This window comes from Lissotriton helveticus, chromosome 1_1 (assembly GCF_964261635.1).
Source record: "Lissotriton helveticus chromosome 1_1, aLisHel1.1, whole genome shotgun sequence".
NCBI lineage: Eukaryota > Metazoa > Chordata > Amphibia > Caudata > Salamandridae > Lissotriton > Lissotriton helveticus.
Window position 1 is genome coordinate 200,580,359 of NC_136057.1, and position 24,903 is coordinate 200,605,261.

A 24,903-nucleotide genomic window follows, 5' to 3' on the forward strand; every position below is an offset into this window, starting at 1 on the left:
AAATGTTTCACGAGCAGATGTGAGGGCAACTTCTTTTTGGGACAATAGAGCTCTTATGCGACTCATCTTATTGAACTCTGCTTTCAAGGTCGGAATCTTAGGCCAGATGGAAACATTCAGTTTCCCATGTGGGGGTGGATACATTACATTCTTGCAGCAAACCACACGCTCACTGACGGTAACGACATAAGCAATACCTTTTATTAACCCACAGCAATCTTCATTGTTTAAAAGTAAATAACTCCCATTTGCCAGTAATGTGAATGTGGTAACGATTGCAGGAACGGGGGTACCTTTCAAAATACAGGCCAAATATGGCTTGTTCTGATTACGATAAGTCTACACAATAATGAGTGATCCGGTGTTTCAGTGCATTCTTCACCATTTATGTCAGGCTCTGCTTTCTGGCCTCTTCGGGGCTGTGCTAATATGCCTATAACCTCCCCTATGAACTACCTCAGAGTCCGAAATGTAATCACAGACAACTAAGTAAGTCCAACCGGGGAGGGAAAGGAAGGGGACAGCGGGGAGGGAGATCTGCAACGACAAATAACAGGCGTTTAGAAACACCCCTCCCTTAACTCTCAATGGAAACCCCCCCTTCAGTGTCCCTTAAAGTAACAACCTCAAAAGACCCTTCTTCATACCTGAAAAGGAAAATACTAATGGTCGATTCATAGGAGACAAGAAGTGAGGAGGCACCAGAGAATCTACCCAACTGTAAGAAAGTAGCAGAAAAGAAACTCAATGACAACCTTGCACACTAAGGGAATCAGGTTATGATCTATGAGGTTTCTCACACATACCAAAACTCAAACATAAACACTCTTCAATGGGGTAGTTGCAATCCCTCTGAAGCGGTACCCCTCATGTGTCTCCTGTTCAGGATATACAAGATAAACAACGTTGTGCAGTTAAATCCAAAAGTAATTATCTCAGAAACAGTTATCACAACACTGTTTTGAATAAGCGGCTGTGTGTTTTCGTATTGGTGTTCAGGGCACACCTGTATCCAGAGCACAGTTCACCGCTGTTCAAGAGCTACCCCTGCTGTAGTAACCAAAGTCATGCAAATGCGGCCAATCCCCCCGATAATCACCAAAGTTAAATGCACCCTGGTAAACGGGGTAGCGTTAGCAGGTATGTCTCACTAAGTTCGCCGCCAAAGTAAGTAGGCAAGGTTCTCTCAGCCGAGAGGGAAGAATCAGTATACCACCCAGGATCCGTAGCCTGTAATCCACAAGTAACACAGCGATATCCCATGGAAATCGGAACTCCGTGTTTGAAACAAGGTCAAAACTCTTACCGCATTCTCAAGTACTAACCGACTGCTGGAATACGGGAACAAATAATCGGCACCGCCGACTCCGGGGAATTTGCCTTTATTTCCTGGGTTACACGCGCAACGCGCGTCATCAGCGTGACGTGCCGCATTGCCTCATGGGGCTTGTTGTCTTGAGCATGCACGTCAGCCGGATCACCGCACGATCCCATGCACAACCTGACAATTTAAATAAACTTCCTTTCCCTCTCAAAGGCACCTATATGTAAAAGGAAGCGACCAAGCTTCATGGAGATACGAACTTCCAAGAGGCTCGTATCTACCAATGACAAAGTACTTCATACATTGACGAGACGGAAAAAATAAAACACAAAATCAATTAACATAAAAAGGCAAATCTAAAAAAGAACCAGCCAAATATAAGTCCAAGTGGGAATCAAAAAATGTTTTTTAAATAGTCTTGCTAAAACAGCAATTCAAGAAGGCTTTTTTGATGTGTGGGAATCAGTGTCAAATGAAAATCTGGATTCTGTAGCCCAGCAAGTTTGCAAATCAGACATCGATGAGTCAGTTGGGTAAGTGCGTTCAGTTTCATCATGTTGAGTACCAGGCAGTGTACTCAATAAAGGACTGGAAACAGCAGGCAACTCGAGAGCAACATCAAGCATTGGATTGGAAACTCGGGACAAAACAGAGGGGCATATTACCAACAACTAGCGATAATTTTTGTCTCTAACTTGTTTAGAGACAAAAATTATCGCCGCACATCGGCGATTTTTATCGCAGATAAACCTTGCTATTAGCAAGGTTTATCGCAAATGCGATAAAAAACGGCCGCAATGCTTGAATATCGCTGAAAAGTCAGCGATATTCATGCATTATCGAGCAAATGCTCTTAGCCATGTTATCCACCTCCCATTGGATAACATGGTGAAGAACTGCTCAGGGCAGGTGTTAGCTTTTGGAGATATTCGCGCTTAGCGCGAATATCTCCAAAAGTTGGTAATAGGAGATAGCAATGTTAGCGACTGTTTCCAGTCGCTAACATCTTGGCACGCCCACTTTGCATGTCATTAGTGATAAATATCACTGACATGCAAAGCGGGGCCCAAGATGGTCGCTATCTCCTATTAGCTGTCACTAACTGGTGTTAGCGACAGCTTGGTAATAGGGAGATAATTTTATCTCCGCTTTCTTGGCTTTTAAAGCCAAAAAAGCGGAGATAAACCCCCTTGATAATATGCCCCAGAATTCCTCAAAATCGAAGGACATGAGACTGCCGGTGTCATACTAAGAAGAATCGGCCACTCTGTGGGGCATATTATCAAGCCTGGGCGATAACATTATCGCCGCTTTATTGGCCGAAAACGGCCGATAAAGCGGCGATAATGGGCTTGATAATATGCTCTATGAATTCCAATCGAAGCCCATGTTAGATGTGAACACATCTAACATGGGCTTCGATTGGAATTCCATAGAGCATATTATCAAGCCCATTATCGCTGCTTTATCGGCCGTTTTCGGCCGATAAAGCTGCGATAATTTTATCGCCCAGGCTTGATAATATGCACCTGTGTATCTTGACATTGTCAATGGAGATATACCTGTTCTCCTTACGATCTGGAAGTGGTGGTAAAATGACTGTTCTTGTGCCCTTCACACCAAGCACTGGAACCGGAGCTCGATAAGAGGGACCAAGGGGCATATTACCAACCAATAGAGATAATTTTTGTCTCTAACTTGTTTAGAGACAAAAATTATCGCCGCAAATCGGCGATTTTTATCGCAGATAAACCTTGCTATTAGCAAGGTTTATCGCAAATGCGATAAAAAACTGCCGCAATGCATGAATATCGCTGAAAAGTCCGCGATATTCAGGCAATATCGAGCAAATGCTCTTAGCCATGTTATCCACCTCCCATTTGATAACATGGCTAAGAACTGCTCCTGGGTAGGTGTTAGCTTTTGGAGATATTCGCGCTTAGCGCGAATATCTCCAAAAGTTGGTAATAGGAGATAGCGATGTTAGCGACTGTTTCCAGTCGCTAACCTCTTGGCACGCCCACTTTGCATGTCATTAGTGATAAATATCACTGACATGCAAAGCGGGGCCCAAGATGGTCACTATCTCCTATTAGCTGTTGCTAACTGGTGTTAGCGACAGCTTGGTTATAGGGAGATAATTTTAGCTCCGCTTTCTTGGCTTTTAAAGCCAAAAAAGCAGAGATAAAGCCCCTTGATAATATGCCCCGCTATTTGTTGATAATATGCCCCCAAATTCTTTCTTGTTCTCGATCTTCTCACGAACCAGTTCTCCAACTTGGGTTAGCCAGCCAACTACCGGGATCAGCAACGCTTCATCCGAGGTGGAGGGCAAATGTTCCTTTGCAAGACTGTCTTTTGTCTTGGTCGATGGGAAAACATGGCGGCCGCTACCTAGTGCGGCGCGCTCGTCCCGACGGAGTCTCTAGCTGAGATGCCCTGACCGACTAAGTAAACGCATCGGTCGTAGTGTACCTGTTTAAGGAGACTTCTGGCGGCTTGTAGGAGACGGAATCAGAGCTGTGCGAGGAAACTCCGCTGCTGATCGGCGGATCAGCGGCTTGGCAGCTCCGTGGTCGGCAGCCCAGAGACGCCGGCATACACCAGAACGCCGCGGTCGTGGCCGGAGCAGCTGATGTGTTGGGGGCGGGTTCTCCTTCCTGCGCCCTACCGCTGGAGAGAGGCAGCCGTGGAGCTGCGAAGAAGTCGGAGGGCTGCTACACACAGCTTTTCTTCGAGGAGAGTAACCTCGCCAGCAGCGAATACATGGTGTGGTAAGGAGGATCACCAGGGAGGGAGCCAGTTGAAGGGAGAAAAACATCCTACACTAGATTCAGGTATTGTTGATAATCAGGACTCTAGCTCTAGTCAGAATATTGAAAAAGGTTTTCACCCAGTCCCTACTCCAAATTTGTTTAGTTTTAAGGGAAATTTGCAAGTTCTCCCCTGTGTAGCTCCTGCCCAGGTAAACAGCAAAGTACTGCCTCAGGAAAAGAATTTAGGAGCAAAGAAGGGATTTACCGCTGGAACCCTGGGGAAACGAAAGGCGAAGGGAAAAGGGAAAGGGAGTAACAAGGATAATGATTTAGGAGGCTTTGCGAAAATTGGGGATATAGGCCAGTCGCAAGAACTTGAAAGAAGCCCTGGGAAACAAACTGTCACAGAGTCAGAGACAGAAACTGAGCTAGAATCAACACAATCTCTGGCCCTAAGAGTGCCGAGGAGAGGCAAGAGACATCAGCCACTGTACACTAGCCCGAAGGAACTACCCCATGAGGAGAGTCAGAATAAGGGCAACTCCAAAAAGATCAAAGCCTCCCGGATTACACCCTCATTGAAGTCCTACTTTAAGGTCCTGCCTCAGGTTCTTAACATAAATCAAGAATCTCAAGAATCTCAAGGACTGTATAATACGCAAAACACACTTACCCCAATTGAAGTTTCTGATTCGACCCTTGTACTTAGCAACCTCGGGGAGACAGCAGTGGAGGCAACGGTGACGGCGGAGCAGGCAGGTGGCGTAAAGATGGGCGATCTAGCAAAGCAGGCTACAAATATGACGCCCCCAGTAGAGCACCCAGTCGCTAACCCAGTTGAGACAGGAAGCGCAGCAAAAGACACTGGGCCCGATTCACAGAACTAACTTAAGACAAAATCCTGAACTTACTACTTTTGGTATTCACAGAAGTTAGGATTTTGTCTTAAGACAGACTTAAGACAGACTTAAAACAGATTTGAGACAGGCTTAAGTTAGGATTCTGTCTTAAGTCTGTCTTAAGTCTGTCTTAAGACAAAATCCTAACTTCTGTGAATACCAAAAGTAGTAAGTTTAGGATTTTGTCTTAAGTCAGTTCTGTGAATCAGCCCCCCAGATCTATGCTCAGGGGGGAATGAAGAAGATGATGGCGATGACACCCTCCAACATATACTTCTTAGTATGAGGAAGGAGATTAGGAACTGGTTTGAGGAGTCAAAAAAATGCTTTGAGGAATCAAGATAAAATCAGTCTGAGATCCGAACTATGTGTGAGAATCTGGAGACCAAAGTAGACGGGCTCTTTCTGAGAACTGGAAGCCTAGAGAATACTGTTGGCGAACTCAAAGTAAAACTGGATCATGCAGAAACTAAGATCGTTGCGATATTCTTCTCCTGATGCTATGAAGTGGGACAGCTACAACTGCGACACCCTCCTTTGGAGTTGCGACGGCAGCAGCAGCAACGGAGACACGCTTCCTCTTTGTTGTGGCACGCTTCTCTCCGATGAGGTGCAGTGCGACAGTTCCAGCGGCGACACCCTCCTTCAGAGTTACCACAGCAGGCCCAGCAACGGCAACACACTTCTTCTCGTTGAGTTGTGCTTCCAGCACCTTGCGACACGCAGTTCCTCAGAAGGCCCAAAACAACAGCAGGCACTTCCAAAGAACTCTGGGGAGCTGAGGGGTTGAAGTCTGTTGTCCCTGAGACATCAGCAGGAGGCAAGCTCTTTTCCAAGCCCTTGGAGATCCTGGAGAAGTTGAAAGTAAAGTACACAAAGTTCCTTTCTCCTTCCTTTGGCAGTAAGGCAACCACTGCAGGCCAATCCCCCAAGCAGCACTTCAGCTTGGGAATAGTCTTACCTCCGTTTCTTCAGGTTCCCCTTCTCGGTAAAGGTTTCTTCTTGTAGTCTAAAAGTGATCTAATTTCTTGGGATCAGGGTTCTGATATTTATACCGCAAAATCCTTTGTTCTCTGAGGGAGAGGGACCTTTGCCCAGTAGAAAACCAGTTCTGAAGCACTCTGTATACCAGAATTCTCCTTTCCATTCACAGTTCAGGGCAGGCACATCACACGAGGTGGAGTCAGCATTGTGGACGGCAAGTACAGCCTTGGAGCACTTTGTTTATAGGACTCCTTCTCTTCTTTCAGTGTGCAGGGCAGAGACATCAGCCGCTCCCCAGAGGGTGAAGCCAGCATTGTGGAAGGCAGGCACAGCCCTATTCAAGGTTCATGTGCAACTCCTCCCTCCCATCTAGATGCAGATCTCTCTATTCACCACTGGGTCACTCAGCCTGTCTCTTGGAATCCCCAGCCCTGTCACTCACGAAACCAGACAAAGGAATACACAACCTAGCAGAGGCAGGTTTGAATGGTTAGACAAGCAAATACCTACTTTCTAAAAGTGGTATTTGCAAACACAGAATGTTAAAACCAACCTCACTAAAATATGTATTTTATCATTCTGAGTTCAGGCATACTAAACTCGAATTTCTACCATGTTCTCTGAGACAGTGAGGATTATAACATGTAATAACTCTAACAGCCCATTCTGGCCTATGGAGAACAGCTTGTAATAGTGAAAACCAAAAATGGCTGTAATTCACTATTAGGACATGTCACACACACCAGGGCTTGTCCTACCTTATACTTACAATGCACAGTGCCCTTGGGCCTACCATAGGGGTGACTGATATGAAGAAAAGGGAAGGTTTAGGGACTGGGAAGTGGGTGCACTTGCCCAGTCAGCATGACAGTACCAGACTGCGTGCAGGCTCTGCAATAGCAGACCTTAGACACATTTTACATGGCTGCTTCTGTGGGTGGCACAACCAGTGCTATAGGCCCACCAGCAGCATTTGGATTTACACGTCCTGGGCACACTCAGTGCACTAGACTAGGGTCTGACAAGTAAACCAAATAGCCAAACATGGAACCACTGATTAATACATCAATTTACAATAGGGAGCACTTGCACTGTGGCACTGGATAGCAGTGGCATTGTGCCCAAAGCATCTAACACCAGCAAAAATACATGAGTCAACAGCAAAAATGGAAGGGAGACCCACGCCAATGGTGCCAGGTCTAACACGTGTCCCCTCCAGCTGAAATGTGGGGAGAACTACCCTAACTCCTGGGAGTTCTCATCACTAAGGCGGAAAAATCTGGACAGACCCTCAGCGTTGGCGTGTTCTGTACCAGGGCGGTGTTCCACCGTAAAGGCCATACCCTGTAGGGAAATAGACCACCTCAACAGCTTTGGATTCTCACCCCTCATCTGCATCAACCATCTGAGTGGCCTGTGGTCTATCTGAACCCGGAAGTGAGTCCCAAAGGTATGGTCTCAACTTCTTCAGTGCCCAGACCACAGCAAATGCCTCACACTTAATAGCACTCCACCTCTGTTCCCGTGGAAGTAGCCTTCTACTGATAAATGCTACAGGTTGATCTAGGCCCTCCTCATTCATCTGTGACAGAACAGCCCACACACCATGCTCTGAAGCGTCTGTCTGAACGATAAACTCACCTGAAAAGTTGGGTGCCCGGAGCACGGGCGCCGTGCATATGGCAGCTTTCAGGACCTCAAAAGCTTTCTGACAGGTGTCAGTCCAGATCACCTTTTTGCCTGCTTCCAGGAAGTCAGCTCTGTCAAGGGTGCAACAATGTTGCTATATCCCTTGACATATCCTCCTGTAATACCCGGTGGGACCTAGGAAGGCTCTCACCTTTTCTGGGTTTTGGGCGGTTCCCAAGCCAGGATGGTGTCAATCTTGGGTTGTAGGGGCGCCACCTGGCCGCTCCCAACTTGGTGTCCCAAGTACACCACGGAACCGATCTAACACTTACTCGCCTTCATCATGACACCTGCCTTCCTCAGCGCCAACAGCACTTCCCAGAGGTGGCGCAGATGTTCTTCCCAACTGGCGCTAAACACTGCGATGTCATCCAGGTAGGCACCACTGAATTCCTCCAGTCCAACCAACACCTGGTTGACCAACCTTTGAAAGGTGTCAGGGCAACTGGAAATGACCATCTGGTGTGGAGAATGCTGACCTCTCCTTTGCCCCATCAGTCAAGGTGATCTGTCAGTACCCAGGCGTTATGTCAAATGTGCTGAGGTACCGTGCAGCCCCTAGCCGATCAATGAACTCATCAGCCCTGGGGATGCGGTGCGCATCAGTCTTTGTGACTGAATTGAGCTCTCTGTAGTTCACACAGAACCGGAGTTCGGCTGTGGCACCCGGCGCTGCAGCCTTCGGAACCAAGACCACTGGGCGGTCACATCCTTGGGAATATACACGCTACTTTCTGTATGTACTGACGGTATACTGCCAACGGAGGGAGTAACTTCTAAACTTTTGGTCTTAAACTCCAACTCCCTCAAAACTTTTTCATGCTCAAACTGCATTTTCTTTTCCTCAATATCTAATCTTCTATTTTCTAATTCCAGTTGCCTATTCACCTTGAACTTGGTCATCTCCATTTCATGCCTTCTTGATCTCTCTCTGTCCTCCAACTCCTCTGGAGACAGACTTTTACCAGAACCAACGCTACCTGCGGGGGAAGGTACTATCCTTCCTCCTGAGCCCACGGGCGCTTCCTGTTTCACAATTGCCAGGTCATCCTCCTCAATCTTAGGAGTTTTCCTTGCTTCTACCCAGGCCCTCAGCGCCTTGTAGAATTCTTCCTTCACTCTGAACCCAGAGGTGGAAACATTTAACTTTTTGCAAAAGAACTTCAGGTGTGCAACTTTGCAGCTTTCCAATTTCTCTTCTTCCCATTCAAGATCAACAGAGGCTACGGATTCTGCTATCTCCACTACAGCTGAATCAGGCATCTTTCAAAAATAGAACACAAATCCAAAAAGGAATCTACCAAAAAGTATTTTAGGACTCCTAAATGCCTTCTGTGAATACCGAAACTCTTAAATTTAGGATTTTTCTCAATTTATCAGTAGTAAAGTTAGGACTCCTAACTTTAGGGCTCCTAAATGCCTACTGTGAATACCGAAAGTCTTAACATTAGGATTTTTCTCAATTTAGTAGTAGTAAAGTTAGGACTCCTAACTTTAGGACTCCTAAATGCCTTCTGTGAATACAGAAAGTCTTACAATTAGGATTTTTCTCAGTTTAGTAGTAGTAAAGTTGAGAAAAATCCTATTTTTAAGACTTTTGATATTCACAGAAGGCATTTAGGAGTCCTAAAGTTAGGAGTCCTAACTTTACTACTACTAAACTGAGAAAAATCCTAATTTTAAGACTTTCGGTATTCACAGAAGGCATTTAGGAGTCCGAAAGTTAGGAGTCCTAACTTCTGTGAATACCGAAATGAGTAAGTGTCTTCTGTGAATACCAAAATGAAATACGGCCTGATTCATCAAGCCGAAATCGGCTCGCAAAGGGCCAGATTCTGAGAATCTGGCCCTTTGCGAGCGCTATTTTTGCATTTGGGATTCATCATCCTAAATGCAAAAATCGGTAATAGCGATTCCGCTATTTTGCGAGGAATTACATTTAAGGAATCTCTATTTGAGATTCCTTAAATGCAATTCATAATCCATTTAAAAATTGCGAATTCGCAATTTCGGCCCGCTATTTACCGCGAGGTCAAACCTCGTGGTAAATAGCGAAAACTTAGAAAAATGCTTTTAAAAGCATTTTTCTAAGTTGCATGTTGCACACACATGTCCTTTGGACATGTGTGTGCGCAACACCTGTTTCAATTTGCATTTAAGGGGTGCTACAGGGTGTCCTTTGGACACCCCTGGCACCCTTTAAATCGCTATCTTATTTGCGATTAGCTAATTGCTAATCGCAAATCAGGAATACTCCCCATTCATTCCTATGGGCCTTTTGGCCCATAGGAATGAATGGGGAGTTAATCCTTATTTGCGATTAGCAATTTGCTAATCGCAAATAAAGAACATGTAGGAATCGCAATATTTTTCGCAATTCCTACATGAATACCGTTTTGCAAGTCTTTAATAGCGATTCCTTATGAATCGCTATTAAAGACTCGCAAAACAGGTCTTTGATGAATCAGGCTGTAAGTGCCTTCTGTGAATACCAAAATGAGTAAGTGCCTTCTGTGAATACCAAAATGGAGTAAGTTTAGGATTTTGTCTTAAGTTAGTTCTGTGAATCGGGCCCTAAGTAGTGTTCACCAGTCACTGTACATGAGTCACAAATGCAAATCCAGAACACCTTCCGCTGACCAACAATGTTAGATTTGGGGGTCTCTAGATGGCACAGGTGGTACTTGTGACAAATACGGACCCTTGCCTTTAGTCAGGATAAGGGGATTACACTCATAAAATAACCCCTGCTCCCCCCCTTGGTAGCTTGGCACGAGGGGACAGGCTTAATCTCAGAGGCATTGTGTGTTAAGCATTTGTGACCACATACAGTGACCCAGTGACAACACTACAAATGGACACCACACAGGTTTTATATAAAAAATAAGTATACTTTATATAGAGTTACCACAAGACCATAAACGACAAAAATACACAATACTGTTACGTTAAGATGGTAGATTAAGTTTAGTTCAGTTCTTAGATGCGACACTTTGCGTCAATGTACCTTAGGTTGCATTGCGCTTCCATGACAAGCAATGTCGCAGCGATGGGAATGCGGAAAAGTTCAGATACAAAGAAATAAAGACGTGAAGATCTTCCAGATGCTGCACGCTTCTTGGGGATGCGAGAAGTTCTCAGTTCGATGCGTGGACTGCAGCGGCGACACCCTGACGATGCGACGGCAGCAGCTCCAGCGGCAAAACTCTTCTCCCACAATGCGTGAAGCTCCTGCTCGGTGCGACAACTACAGCGGCGACATCCAATATGCGATGGCAGCAGCTCTGACGGCGGCGCGCTTCTCGGGGATGCGAGGTGCTCTTCTTCGGTGTGGTGCAGTGCAATAGTTCCAGTGGCAACACCCTCCTTTGGAGTTCCGACGGCAGGCACAGCAACGGCGACACGCTCCGACCTCGTTGCGAGATTCTTCTCTAGGGGTGGGCAGAATTTTCGAAATCCACTTTTGCAAACTATTGCAAAATTTTTAAAAATCTCCGCAAACACGTGGATATATCGCGAAGACACGGAAGTTTTTTTTCCCGCCCGTTCGCGATATTTTCTGCATGATCGCGTCTCACCAACTTACCTATGCGGCCGCTCAAGGGCGCGGCCATCTTGTTTCCACTTGTCCCTGTTCTGGGTCGCGCAATGCAGGTGTTAGGAATTAGAAGCCTTGACATGTGGGATTGCATGAAAACCGGTATTTAGCCCCTAACCCTAAACCTAAGGTCATAACAAATTAGTGACGCTCCCTAGCGTGAGTAAAGAGGCGCGGCAGAACGTAGCCGTTGCTTGGCTTACTGTTCCGGTATCACGCCCCCCTCTCCACTTCCTGGTTCCTGATCGTGTCCTCTGTGGCGTGCTACAGATCTCTCTGGGCGTTCTGGAGATTTTTCCTGCCTGCTGTGAGCTGGCGCCTCTTCCTGCAACATCCCGCTATCCTTGTGCGCTGTGAGAAAGTTCGTGCCGGTCTTCGGCATTTCTCTCTTTTCGCTCGAGCACGCTCTTGCGACTACCCTGCCTTTCCTCACGCATTTTGCGGGCATTCTGCTCGTTTCATTGCCTTTTCCCTCCAGCCTTGTAGCACTTAACCTTTATGTTTTCCCTGTTGTTTTTTACCTTCTGAGAGAGAGCGCTCCGCCCTGGTCTTCGCTTGTGGCCGGGTGTCTCTCCTCCTGAGTGTGTGACTGCTCCGCTGTTCATTCCCCTTCACAGCCGGTCGGTACACCTCACTCCTTTTATTGTTTGTTCTTTATGTGTCTGTTGTGTGAGTCCTTCGTGAGTTCCTTACTACCTGGCCTGTTTTTGAGACTCCTGAATTCCCTCTTTACTGAACTCATCGATAAGGCGAGCCTGACCTACAGTTGGGGTAAGAATACCTGGTACAACCGCGCATGTCAATGTTTTATTAGTTGCTGTATTATCTAAAAGAGTGTACATTACACAGTGCAACTTGGTTTTGCTTCCTAGCCTGGACCACCACCTGAGACTCCTCCTGCTGCAAGCTGACCCCCTCGTATGAGGAGAGTGGCGGACACTCCTTGGGTTATTCCCTCATACTTTTAGGGGACAGTAGACAGGAGTGTGTTCAATATCGCATTCTTGCTTCTGTATCCTGGAGGTGGAGGGATTCTTCTTCGTTCCAGCGGAAATTGGTCATTCTGCTAACAGAAAGCCAAGCCACGAAATATCTTTCCCCCGAGCGAAGATGAATACCGACCCTTCTTTGGGCGCTCCCGACCTTATCCTCCAGGCCCATACCCTGGAGGACCTCACTGCTGCATTAGTGGCCCTTCAGTCAGAAGTAGGTAGATTGGGGGTAGAAAACCAAAGACTACAGGCAAGTCAAGTCAAGTCAATAAATTTATATAGCGCGCTACATACCCAGAGGGTCTCAAGGTGCTTGAATAAGGGTGGGGAATTACTTGTCAAATATCCACGTTTTAAGTTGCTTTCTGAATGCTAGGTGGTTCTGAGTAAGGCGGAGGTGAGTGGGAAGTGAGTTCCAGGTTTTAGCTGCCAGGTAGGAGAAGGATCTACCTCCCATGGTGGTTTTGTTGATGCGAGGTACAGAGGCAAGGGCTTGGTTGGAGGATCGTAGCTGGCGGGAGGGGGTGTAGAAGGACAGTCGTGTGTTGAGGCATTCGGGTCCAATTTCGTAGAGTGCTTTGTGTGCGTGGGTTAGGAGGCGGAAAGTAATCCTCTTATTGACGGGGAGCCAGTGAAGGTTTTTCAGGTGACCAGAGATGTGTTCTTTACGCGGGATGTCCAATATGAGCCTGGCTGAGGCGTTCTGGATGCGTTGGAGTTTTTTCTGGAGTTTGGCAGTGGTACCGGCGTAGAGGGTGTTTCCGTAGTCCAGTCGGCTCGTGACCAGAGCGTGGGTGACTGTTTTTCTAGTTTCGGTGGGGATCCAGCGAAAAGTTTTTTTGAGCATGCGAAGAATATTGAAGCAAGATGAAGAAACGGCGTTGACTTGTTTGTTCATCGAGAGTGATGAATCCAGGATGATGCCCAGGTTCCGTGCGTGGTCCGTTGGGATGGGTGCTTTTCCAAGGGCCTCTGGCCAACAAGAGTTATCCCAGGCGGAGGGGGAGGTGCCTAGGATGAGGTGCCTAGGATGAGGACTTCTGTTTTCTGTGAGGCAGAGGTGCATCAGTTAAGAGCAGCTGATAGAGAGACAGGTACTATCCCTAAATCCCGCAAAAGTTACATACATCCAGCCAGATTCACCCTAGGCCCTTCTGAGACAGAAAAAGGGGCTAGCGGTGATTCCGCCGTGTCTCCGGTCCAAGTCACTGTGCACACTCCTAGCCCTGTTCCTTTAGCAATGCCTGAAAGATTCACAGGGGATAGCACAAAATATAATGTGTTTATGAATCAATGCCAACTTCAGTTCTTATGCAAAGCTGCCTCGTTTCCCGATGATTCTGCCAAAGTGGCCTTCATAATTTCTTATCTTTCTGGGAATGCAGCTGAATGGGCCGTACCTATGGTACAGAATAATGATCCTTTGTTATACGATCTTGCTCAATTTCAAGAGAAGATGAGAAGCCTCTTCGCTAAACATACATATATGCAAGCCAGTGATTCTGCTTTACTAAATCTTAAACAGGGTCCAAAGACCTCTTGTCTTACATCACTAATTTTAATCGTCTGGTTTCTGAAACTCATTGGCCAGAAGATAAGAGAACCTCCTTGTTTTACCGTGGGTTATGTGATGAGTTAAAAGACCTACTCTCACAAATAGTGAACCCACCGGAAGACTGTGCCTCCTTTATTGATTTAGTTGTAAAATTGGATCATCGATTGCATGAGAGGAAAGGAGAAAAGAACCGCAACAATGTACCCAGAATTGTATTGACCAGAGCAGAGAAACCCCTACCAAGAGATACCCCCGAACCCATGCAAATAGGGGGAATACGAGGACCTTTATCCTCAGAAGAAAAGGATAAGAGAAGAAAGCTGAACCTATGCTTGTATTGTGGTAAAGGGGGCCATTATGCTAAAGAATGTCCCGTTCGCCCTAAGACACCAAGACTATCAGCCAACAGCCTTTCAAGTTCGGAAAACTAGAAAGCTTGAGGAATAGAGAGATCAATTCCTCAAGCTTCACACCCCAGCAGATCTCTACCAACAAGCTGTTACCACACCCCATGGCAAAACATTTTACGTTACCCATCACCCTCACTTACTTGAGTCAAAAACAATACAACATGTCTATTCTCTTAGATTCCGGAGCTACTGGAAACTTCTTTGACATAAAACTCGCTCAACAACTGGGTCTGTCTTTTGTTGCTAAACACCAACCTGAATCCATATGGGCTGTAGATGGGTCCGAGTTATCCTCTGGGTTGATAAGTTATCAAACCTCCCCAATGGTCAGAGTGTTTAATAACGGTCATTCTGAGAGTATCATTTTTGATTTAATAGATGCTCCAAATTTTGGTGCCATTTTGGGAGTTCCATGGTTACAGGTACACAACCCGTTAATAGACTGGGGAAAAAAACTGTTACCTTGATATCCCCTTACTGTAAAGCTCATTGTTACCAAGAAGCCATAGAACCAGAACTCCCGTTATATTGTGCTGTTCAAACAGGAACTGATCTGAGAATACCTGACCAGTACGTGGATTATCAAGGCGTCTTTAGTGAACAAGAAGCTACCAAGTTACCTCCGCATAGAAGCTATGATTGTCGCATCGACTTAATACCTGGCGCAGACTTGCCCTGCAGTCGGATTTATTCCCTGACTCCCTCAGAAACAGATTATCTGAAAGATTATTTAGATGACATGCTTACCAAAGGATTTATCAGACCCTCTGCTTCACCAGTGTCATCCCCTCTGTTTTTCATTGATAAGAAGGAAGGTGGGCTCAGGGCATGCCTGGATTACCGAGCATTGAACAAAATCACTATAAAAAACAAATACCCTCTTCCTCTTATTCCGGTCCTCCTTGACCAGATTAAAGGAGCAAAAATCTTCAACAAAATCGATCTCAGAGGTGCTTACCATTTGATCCGCGTCAAACAAGGCGATGAATGGAAAACCGCCTTTCGCACCAAATTTGGTCTTTATGAATATTGCGTCATGCCGTTCGGGCTGTGTAACGCACCTGCGGCGTTTCAATATTTTATAAATGACATTTTGAGGGAATACATCGATATTTTCGTCATCGTCTACATCGACGACATTCTTATATTCTCTCAGAATGAAACCGATCATGTGGAGCATGTCCGAAAGATCTTAACCAAATTGCAGGAAAACCACTTGTTTGGCAAACTGGATAAGAGTGTGTTTCACGCTACAGAAGTGGACTTCCTGGGCTTCAAAATCCAACCTAGTGGCCTTCAGATGGATCCCAAGAAGGTGGAGGCTTTGGTGAAATGGAAGAGTCCTACCTCCATCAGAGAAATACAGTCTTTTCTAGGTTTCGCCAATTTCTATCGGCGCTTTATCGACCACTTTTCTGAGTCTGTTTCCCCGATAACAAAACTTTTGAAGAAAGGGGTGCCTTTTGTATGGTCGGCCGACGCTGAACGAGCTTTCTGTGACCTAAAAAACAAGTTCACCACTGCTCCCATCCTTCATCATGCTGAAAACACCGAACCATTTTTTGTGGAGGCGGATGCTTCTCAATATGCTGTAGGGGGCATCCTTTCCCAGCGAGACACCGAGACAGGCCAGATGCATCCTATAGCATATTTCTCAAAAACCTTATTACCTGCTGAGAGAAATTATACTATAGGGGAAAGAGAACTGTTGCCCATCAAGCTATCATTTCAGGAGTGGAGACATCATTTGTTAGGATCCCCCCATGTAGTCACCATTTATTCAGACCATAAGAACCTTCAGTTCTTTAAATCTGCAAGAGTTCTCACGCCAAGGCAAATGAGGTGGCTGTTATTCTTTAGTGAATACGATTTTCTGATCACCTATCGACCTGGGGCGCAGCAGGGAAAAGCTGATGCCTTGTCACGTTTTGGCCATGAAAAGAGTACAGACCAAGAACAACCTCTTCCTATTATTCCTGAGAACAAGATAATTGGGGTGGGAGAAAAAGACTACAAACTCCTTGAAGATATCAAGGAACATCTCCTAGTCATGCCACCGAAAGACTGGTTGCATAATCCCCTACATACTATCAGAGAAGGGTTGTATTATCATGAAGACAAATTGTATGTCCCTACTTCCTCTCTGCAACAAAAAGCCATAGAATGGTGTCATAGTAGCACTTTGGCCGGACATCCTGGTGGTCGCAAAACGAATGAGCTGTGTCACAGATGGTTTTGGTGGGAATCTATGACCAAAGACGTGTTAGCTTATGTACAAGCTTGCGCCACCTGTGCTTGCCAAAAAGCTTCTCATTGCGCACCTACAGGACTCTTAAGACAGCTAGCCATCTCCCCTTCACCATGGCACTCCATAAGTATGGATTTTATGACAGATTTGCCCTCCTGTCAAGGTTACACCACGATTTAAGTAGTAGTGGATCTGTTGTCTAAAATGGGACATTTCATTCCTCTGAAAAAGGTGCCTTCCTCTAAAGAACTAGCCTCTATCTTCTTGGACAACATAGTAAAGTTACATGGGTTACCCACAGTCATTATCTCTGATAGAGGTCCCCAGTTTGTCTCAAAGTTCTGGCAGGGGCTGTGTTCCATTCTGGGTATTGATCACCGACTTTCTACTGCTTATCACCCCCAAACCGATGGGCAAACAGAAAGAACCAATCAGACCTTAGAACAGTTCCTGCGTTGTTTGTTAACCTCCATTCCATCTACTTGGGTTCAAGCGCTACCTTTAGCTGAATTCGCTTACAACAATTCTAGTCACTCCGCTACACACGTCTCCCCTTTTTTCTTTTTGCATGCACAACACCCTAGAATGAAACCTATTGTGTTACAACAGAAGGAATCTTCTGTGCCAGCACTAGACGAACACCACGCCCATATCCAGGAAGTATGGGAATCAGCAAAGACAGAGCTAGGTAAAGCCAAAGAAGCAATGAAAAAAACAAGCTGATAAACACCGTAGAACAGAGCCCATGTACACAATAGGAGAGAAGGTGTGGTTGTCCACTAGAAACCTTAGGTTGGAAGGTTCGAAAAAATTCCAACCTAGATTCATAGGACCTTTTCCTATAGAAAAGATCATATCCCCTGTCACCCTGAAACTGCAATTACCTCCATGCATGAAAATACATCCCGTGTTCCACAGCTCATTGATCAAGAAATATCTACCCTCCATTGTCCCTGAAATTCCTCCTCCACCTGTACCAATCGATGGAGAAGCTGAATACGAAGTACGTAAAATTCTGGATTCCAGGAAATCCAGAGGCAGACTCCAGTACTTCATAGATTGGGTAGGATACCTCCCAGAAGACAGATCATGGGAGCCTGCTGAAAACATTCATGCAGCCAGATTAATCAGACAATTTCACAGACTCCATCCCTCCAAGCCTGGTCCTGGGAATAGGCCTTTGAGGAGGGGTACTGTTAGCAATTAGAAGCCTTGACATGTGGGATTGCATGAAAACCGGTATTTAGCCCCTAACCCTAAACCTAAGGTCATAACAAATTAGTGACGCTCCCTAGCGTGAGTAAAGAGGCGCGGCAGAACGTAGCCGTTGCTTGGCTTACTGTTCCGGTACCACTCCCCCCTCTCCACTTCCTGGTTCCGGATCGCGTCCTCTGTAGCGTGCTACAGATCTCTCTGGGCGTTCTGGAGATTTTTCCTGCCTGCCGTGAGCTGGCGCCTCTTCCTGCAACATCCCGCTGTGAGAAAGTTTGTGCCGGTCTTCGGCATTTCTCTCTTTTCGCTCGAGCACGCTCTTGCGACTACCCTGCCTTTCCTCACGCATTTTGCGGGCATTCTGCTCGTTTCATTTCCCTTTCCCTCCAGCCTTGTAGCACTTAACAACCTTTATGTTTTCCCTGTTGTTTTTTACCTTCTGAGAGAGAGCGCTCCGCCCTGGTCTTCCCTTGGGGCCGGGTGTCTCTCCTCCTGAGTGTGTGACTGCTCCGCTGTTCATTCCCCTTCACAGCCGGTCGGTACACCTCACTCCTTTTATTGTTTGTTCTTTATGTGTCTGGTGTGTGAGTCCTTCGTGAGTTCCTTACTACCTGGCCTGTTTTTGAGACTCCTGAATTCCCTCTTTACTGAACTCATCGATAAGGCGAGCCTGACCTACAGTTGGGGTAAGACTACCTGGTACAACCACGCATGTCAATGTTTTATTAGTGGCTGTATTATCTAAAAGAGTGTACATTACACAGTGCAACTTGGTTTTGTTTCCTAGCCTGGACCACCACCTGAGACTCCTCCTGCTGCAAGCTGACCCCCTCGTATGAGGAGAGTGGCGGACACTCCTTGGGTTATTCCCTCATACTTTTAGGGGACAGTAGACAGGAGTGTGTTCAATATCGCATTCTTGCTTCTGTGTCCTGGAGGTGGAGGGATTCTTCTTCGTTCCCGCGGAAATTGGTCATTCTGCTAACAGCAGGTTTGCGGTACATATTTCCTGTTCGGGAACGCTTTTACATGTTCGCGATGGTTTTTGCGTGCTCAGGGAGAAATATCACGCAAACCTGCGCATGTGGTCACAATGGGCGCGGCCATCTTGTTTTTCACTCTATTGATATGGTTCTGGGGCCTGATTTTCAATCCTCCCTCTATCTTTCCAATCCTTTGTTTCTAGACACTTTTTTTTAATCTCTTTTATTTGTTATCTCTCTTACTATTTTTCTGCTTCTATATTTTTATTATCTCTCTTACTATTTTTCTGCTTCTATATTTTTGGTTTTGTCTACTTTTTGTGTGTTGTTTAGCTACTTTTTCACTCTTTTTCTATTGCCTGCTATTTTCATTTCCTTTACTTACTTTTTAAATTTGTGCTATCTTTTCTTTCCCGCCCCATCTCACTCTCCCCAGAACCATGTCGAAGGGTAGGGCTCGCCGCCGCCGCCAGAGCCGCAAACGCTTTTCTTGCGGAAGGCGGTATCCACAAGGGATGCAGGCACGGGCCTTATTTGGGGAGGAGGAGTTGGCTGCAATCATTTTCTTTGCGCAGCGCCACCTTCCCTCAACTCTGGCAGCAGATGGCAGGCCCGGGTCCGGGCTCCGGGAGCGTCGGCAGCAGTGCGGGAAGGTGCGCCTGGCAGTATTCCGCTGCTCTGGGGTCCGGCGCACCCAGGCCCAGTTGACGCACAGGTGGTCCGTCATCCTGGACCGAGAGCAGGACCTGCAGGACCTGCTAGGAGTGGAGGTCCTGGGTCTTGGTGATTAACTATTTAATTATTACCACTTTGTGTCTGTTCTTCTTCTCTGTGTTATATAATTATATTGCGAATATCTTTTTTTTTTTTCCAACCAGCTAGAATGCTGCTGCTAACATTACAGGTTAATTACGTTTAAAAGTCTCCTGTGATTGTTATGACACAGGTGCTCTTCTGCGCTACTACTAATCTTACTAGTTTGCAACTTTGCATTTGCGCTCGCTTAGCGTGATTATGTATGAGTTTATTTTAGAGAAATTAGGTTACGTAATGCTATAGTGGCTCAGGGCCCGATTCATAGAACTAACTGAAGACAAAATCCTAAACTTGCTACCATTTTCGTATTCACAGAAGGCACTTACTCATTTTGGTATTCACAGAAGACACTTACTCATTTTGGTATTCACAGAAGTTAGGAGGAGTCCTAACTTTAGGACTCCTAAATGCCTTCTGTGAATACTGAAAGTCTTAAAATTAGGATTTTTCTTAATTTAATAGTAGTGAAGTTAGGACTCCTAACTTTAGGACTCCTAAATGCCTTCTGTGAATACCGAAAGTCTTAAAATTAGGATTTTTCTCAATTTAGTAGTAGTAAAGTTAGGACTCCTAACTTTAGGACTCCTAAATGCCTTCTGTGAAAACCGAAAGTCTTAAAATTAGGATTTTCCTCAGTTTAGTAGTAGTAAAGTTGAGAAAAATCCTATTTTTAAGACTTTTGGTATTCACAGAAGGCATTTAGGAGTCCGAAAGTTAGGACTCCTAACTTTACTACTACTAAATTGAGAAAAATCCTAATTTTAAGACTTTCGGTATTCGCAGAAGGCATTTAGGAGTCCTAAAGTTAGGAGTCCTAACTTTACTACTACTAAATTGAGAAAAATCTTAATTTTAAGACTTTCGGTATGCACAGAAGGCATTTAGGAGTCCTAAAGTTAGGACTCCTTAATTCTGTGAATACCGAAATGAGTAAGTGCCTTCTGCGAACACCGAAATGAGTAAGTGCCTTCCGTGAATACCAAATGGTAGTAAGTTTAGGATTTGGTCTTAAGTTAGTTCTGTAAATCGGGCCCTCAGTACTTACTTTGTCCTGTAACTAAGAGATAGGGGCGGATTGATGCATAGGTTTAGTTACTTTGTATGAGTTTGTAATTTTTTTAGTGGTAGGCGTGATGCCCCTCTGTTACGTCACATGCTGCTAGTACCATAGTCTTTATTAGAACCTTTTCTAGTTTGTTCAATGAGTGGTAATAGGCTTAGCACTAGCAGAACATCAGCATCAATCAAGTAACCACAAATTTTATGTATACAAAAATGTAGACGTGTCCTCCATTTATTTGACCATATGCATTGTTGAGGACTAAAAGAAGTGGAAATGCATACTTAATGTACTATTGGCTCCCCTGGAATAGGTGGGCTAGGTCAGGTGGTACATCGTACTTAGGCTTAGTTAGTATTCTGGAATCAGAATGGAAGACTAGATTAGTGTTGATAAATAGTAAGTAGTCGATCAGCGAATCCCCCAATACTACTTGTTGACCAGATGAAATCAGATTGGTCAATTTAGTTATTGCAATTGTTGTTTACATAAGTGTTTTTTGACCTTTCTTTAAAAGTATTTTATTTGTTTGACACTATCCATCAATGTTTGTCTCTTTCTTATATCTTTCCTGTTCAGCACCCAGGGGCAGGCATACAGGGGCACAGTCGGCGGGACAAGAACAGCAAGAGGAGGACACCAATGCAGGCTCTTCTTCTGGCCCTAGTAAGTCTTTTTATTTTTAATAATAATTCTTATTCCATAACTTTTACTGCACCACATTTTTCCCGAACTATTGTTTCCATTTCCTAATGCTATTTTTTACCAACAATTATCCTTCGATCTGTACTGTTTCGAAAATCTTGTTATCCCTGCCTCTGCTATGATGACTCTCTGTACTACTACTACTATTAGTCTGTCTTTACTGTAGTAGCTAAGCTTACCCAGATGGCCACTCTTTATTTAAAAGGTTTTAAATAATATTCAGATTCACCAGTAGCTCTAGCCATTGAGTCCAGTCCTTTCGGTCGTCCTCTTGTACTACTTCTAGTCTTATTGATCTTGAGTCTTTGTTAATCTTGAGGCTTTGACAATTCACACCAACAAATGTTCAACCATATTTACTATTTTGATATGATAGGACATACTACTACTGTTGTAGGGATTTTGCACATCCAGACCTTTGCACAAGAAAATAGGATGTTGGTGATAGGAAGTTGGACCTTCCGCAAAACACCTCAATCAGAAGTTCAGAGCCCACCACAGTCCCCTGCACGACTAGTTATAGTAGTGTCTTTTCATACCTATTAGCTCTCCGAACCCTTCCCCCAAGATACCCAACAAGTAGACAACCCAGAATATAACAAACTCAACGTCTAAGTTGTGGAAGCAATGCACATGCACACCCTTCCTTTCGCTCGCTCACTCGTGTAAGTCCACACCAAATACCACCAAGTCTATGTAAGTTCATCATTTTTATTTTGAATTGACACGCTCTGTATGTTATAATGCAGCACCAACAGGAAAATCAATACCATTAAACCAATAAACATTGTTACACTTACTTACAGTTAGGAAGTAAATCATGATAACTGAACAGTGGTGGAAGCACCACCATCCCCTAGGTAGGAACATAGTTTATATAAATTTATAAATAAAGATCTCTGAGTGAATTCTGGGAACCCCTCACCTTAGAAGAACCTAGTACTATTAGTTGTTGCATCATAAGCTCTGCAAAGCTCTGGTTCGTAGAAGGGAATCTTCCATCTGTAATGCGAAAAATGAAATGGTGCGCGTTAGTATATTGCAAGCATTTTTCAGCCGTGCCAAAAAGTGTAGCATTTATGGATACGCAATATGGACTAACAGTACACCAGAACTTCATAAAAAGTGGCTTGTTAATGTTTTGGTTGACCGCTTGTACGCAGCGCCTAGACAGTAGCAGTATGAGGTCATGTGGGCTCAAAGGTGTCTTATACAACAAGCTGCAAGGTAACGTCACATGTGCAAAAATAAAAGACACATAGGTAAAATGGTTGCGTGGCTCGGGCTAACTAAGCAAAGGCTAGAATGACCCTAGGGTCCATATATAACTACTAGTGTCTACTCTACTACTACCTGATTTGTACTAGTGATGTATGTTGTATACTATTAACTCATTTTTCAATCGTGCTACTGACCAATAGGGGGAGGTGTATGTGACACCTACAAAATGTGTAATGTTTTCTAGGCGCACTACCAACCATAATTTCAGGGGCCAGCAGGGGAGGCGACGCGGAGGGAGAGGATGCGGCAGTTGCCGATACTGACGAAGCGGTAGGGGGAATGCCAGCACCAGTGGCGGGCGGTGGTAAGTTAGATTCATAATCCTTAACTATTGACATTACACTCACTGCAAGGGTGTACTGTATGTCTACTGTACTGTTGAGACTTAGGGCCCCATTAGTATGGCGGGCGGATTGACCCAGAGGCAAAACTCCCACTATCCCTATAGAAAAGACCCCGTCATTACTGGCTGGGGGGTCTGCGGAGGATAGAAACCATCTGCCGATTTTCCGCACAGTCGACAAGTCGACTGGGCGGAAAAGGGTTCAATATGGTGGCGTTATCTGAAACACACCGCCAGCCATATAATCTGCATTTTGGAATGCCTTTCCATGGAAAGGCATGCGGAGTATGCTTGGGGGAGGGGCTCGTTGCGGGCCCCCATGGAGGGTACCTATGCCTTTCAAAGCACACCGTGGCAGGCTTCGTGCAGTGCCTGTCACATTATGCTTAGAAAAGCACATGTATTTTTAGCATTACGGCTGGCGCCCGCCATCCTAATGATGCCCTAAGTAAGTAAGAGTTGTTGTGAACGTTTGAAGAGTGAAGAAAGACACCCTTTAATTGGCATTAGGGGCGGGAGTATTGAGTAACCAATGGCCTTATCTATCTGTGATTTCAACTCCCCTTTGAAAGTTTTATGGAGAAGACTAAAAGTCAGATCAGATCACCTGGTGTTGAACTAAAAAGTCAAAGATGGGTGGAAGGAAGAAGCACAGGCGAGATTTAATATTTATTATGACTGACAGAGAGAAGTATACGTGTGATGCAAGCATGCAAATTGCAGGATTTTTTTTAGGCATTCAACCAACCATGCATAAGATTCTGTAGAAGGCTAAAAGTCAGATCAGATCACGTGGTGTTGAACTAAAAAGGTCAAAAACGGGTGGAAGGAAGAAGCACGGGCGAGATTTCATATTTATTATGATGCTGGACTTGTCGGCGGCCTTTGACACCGTACCCCACAGTGGTCTCTTCTCAAGGCTTAGTGAGATCGGTCTGCGGGGGGCGGTGTTCAGCTGGTTCAAGTCCTTTCTAGCAGGCTGGCGTCAGACGGTCTGGGCCCCTCCTTTCTCTGCCGTGGTGCCGCCATTAGAGGTAGGAGTCCCTCAGGGCTCAATTTTGAGCCCTACCCTTTTCAACATATATATGGCCTCCTTGGCAGCACTGGCAGAGCCATTTGGTGCCCAGATCGTGTCTTACGCTGACGATACCCAGCTCCTTTTTACCTGTGGAAAGGGGTCTGACTTCAACGGGGAGAGTATCAGAAGTTGCCGTGGGGCTGTATTTGATTGGTTCCAGCTTAATAGCCTCAAGTGCACCTCTGACAAATCCGAGGTACTTTTCTTTGGCTGCCCTTCCGACCCAAGATGGCAGTCCTGGTGGCCTTCGGCCATGTTTCCTCCTTCGGCTGCTTCATCTATGGCCAAGAACCTTGGAGTAAAGATCGACACCGACCTCTCCCTGAAGCCTCAGGTCCTCGGTCTAGCAGGTAAATGCTTCGGCCTTCTTAAGATGCTGAGGAAATTTCTCCCTTTGCTTTCCCAAGCCCATATAAAAACTACTGTTCAGGCATTAATTGGCTCTCTCTTGGACTATGCCAACGTGCTTTATCTTGGACTTCCGGAATATCTTATGTCACGCTTGCAAATAGTCCAAAATTCTGCTGCCCGAACCATCTTTGGCCTCCATCGTAGAGCTAGAGCCTCGGATCTCTTGAAAACTCTTCATTGGCTCCCAATTCGGAAGCGAATTGTGTTTAAAGCGCTTACACTTGCCTTTAAAGCTCTGCATGACATTGGTGCTAAATATATCAGAAGGCGGCTGACTTTTTACCAGCCTTCTAGATCACTTAGGTCAGCTTCTCTGGCCTTGGCTTCTGTCCCCTGTATTAGGAGAGCGCGCATTGGAGGCCGCTCCTTTAGACGCCTGGCGCCACAGTTGTGGAACACTCTGCTCCTGTCTCTGAGAAGGAACACTAATCTGTTAGCCTTCAAGAAAGATCTTAAGTCGTGGCTATTTGTTCAGTAGTCTTGTCATCCTATGCCTTTTCCTTCTCTGGCTTGGGTTTGAAATGCCAGGACACTCCCAGGAGTAGCTGAGCGCTATATA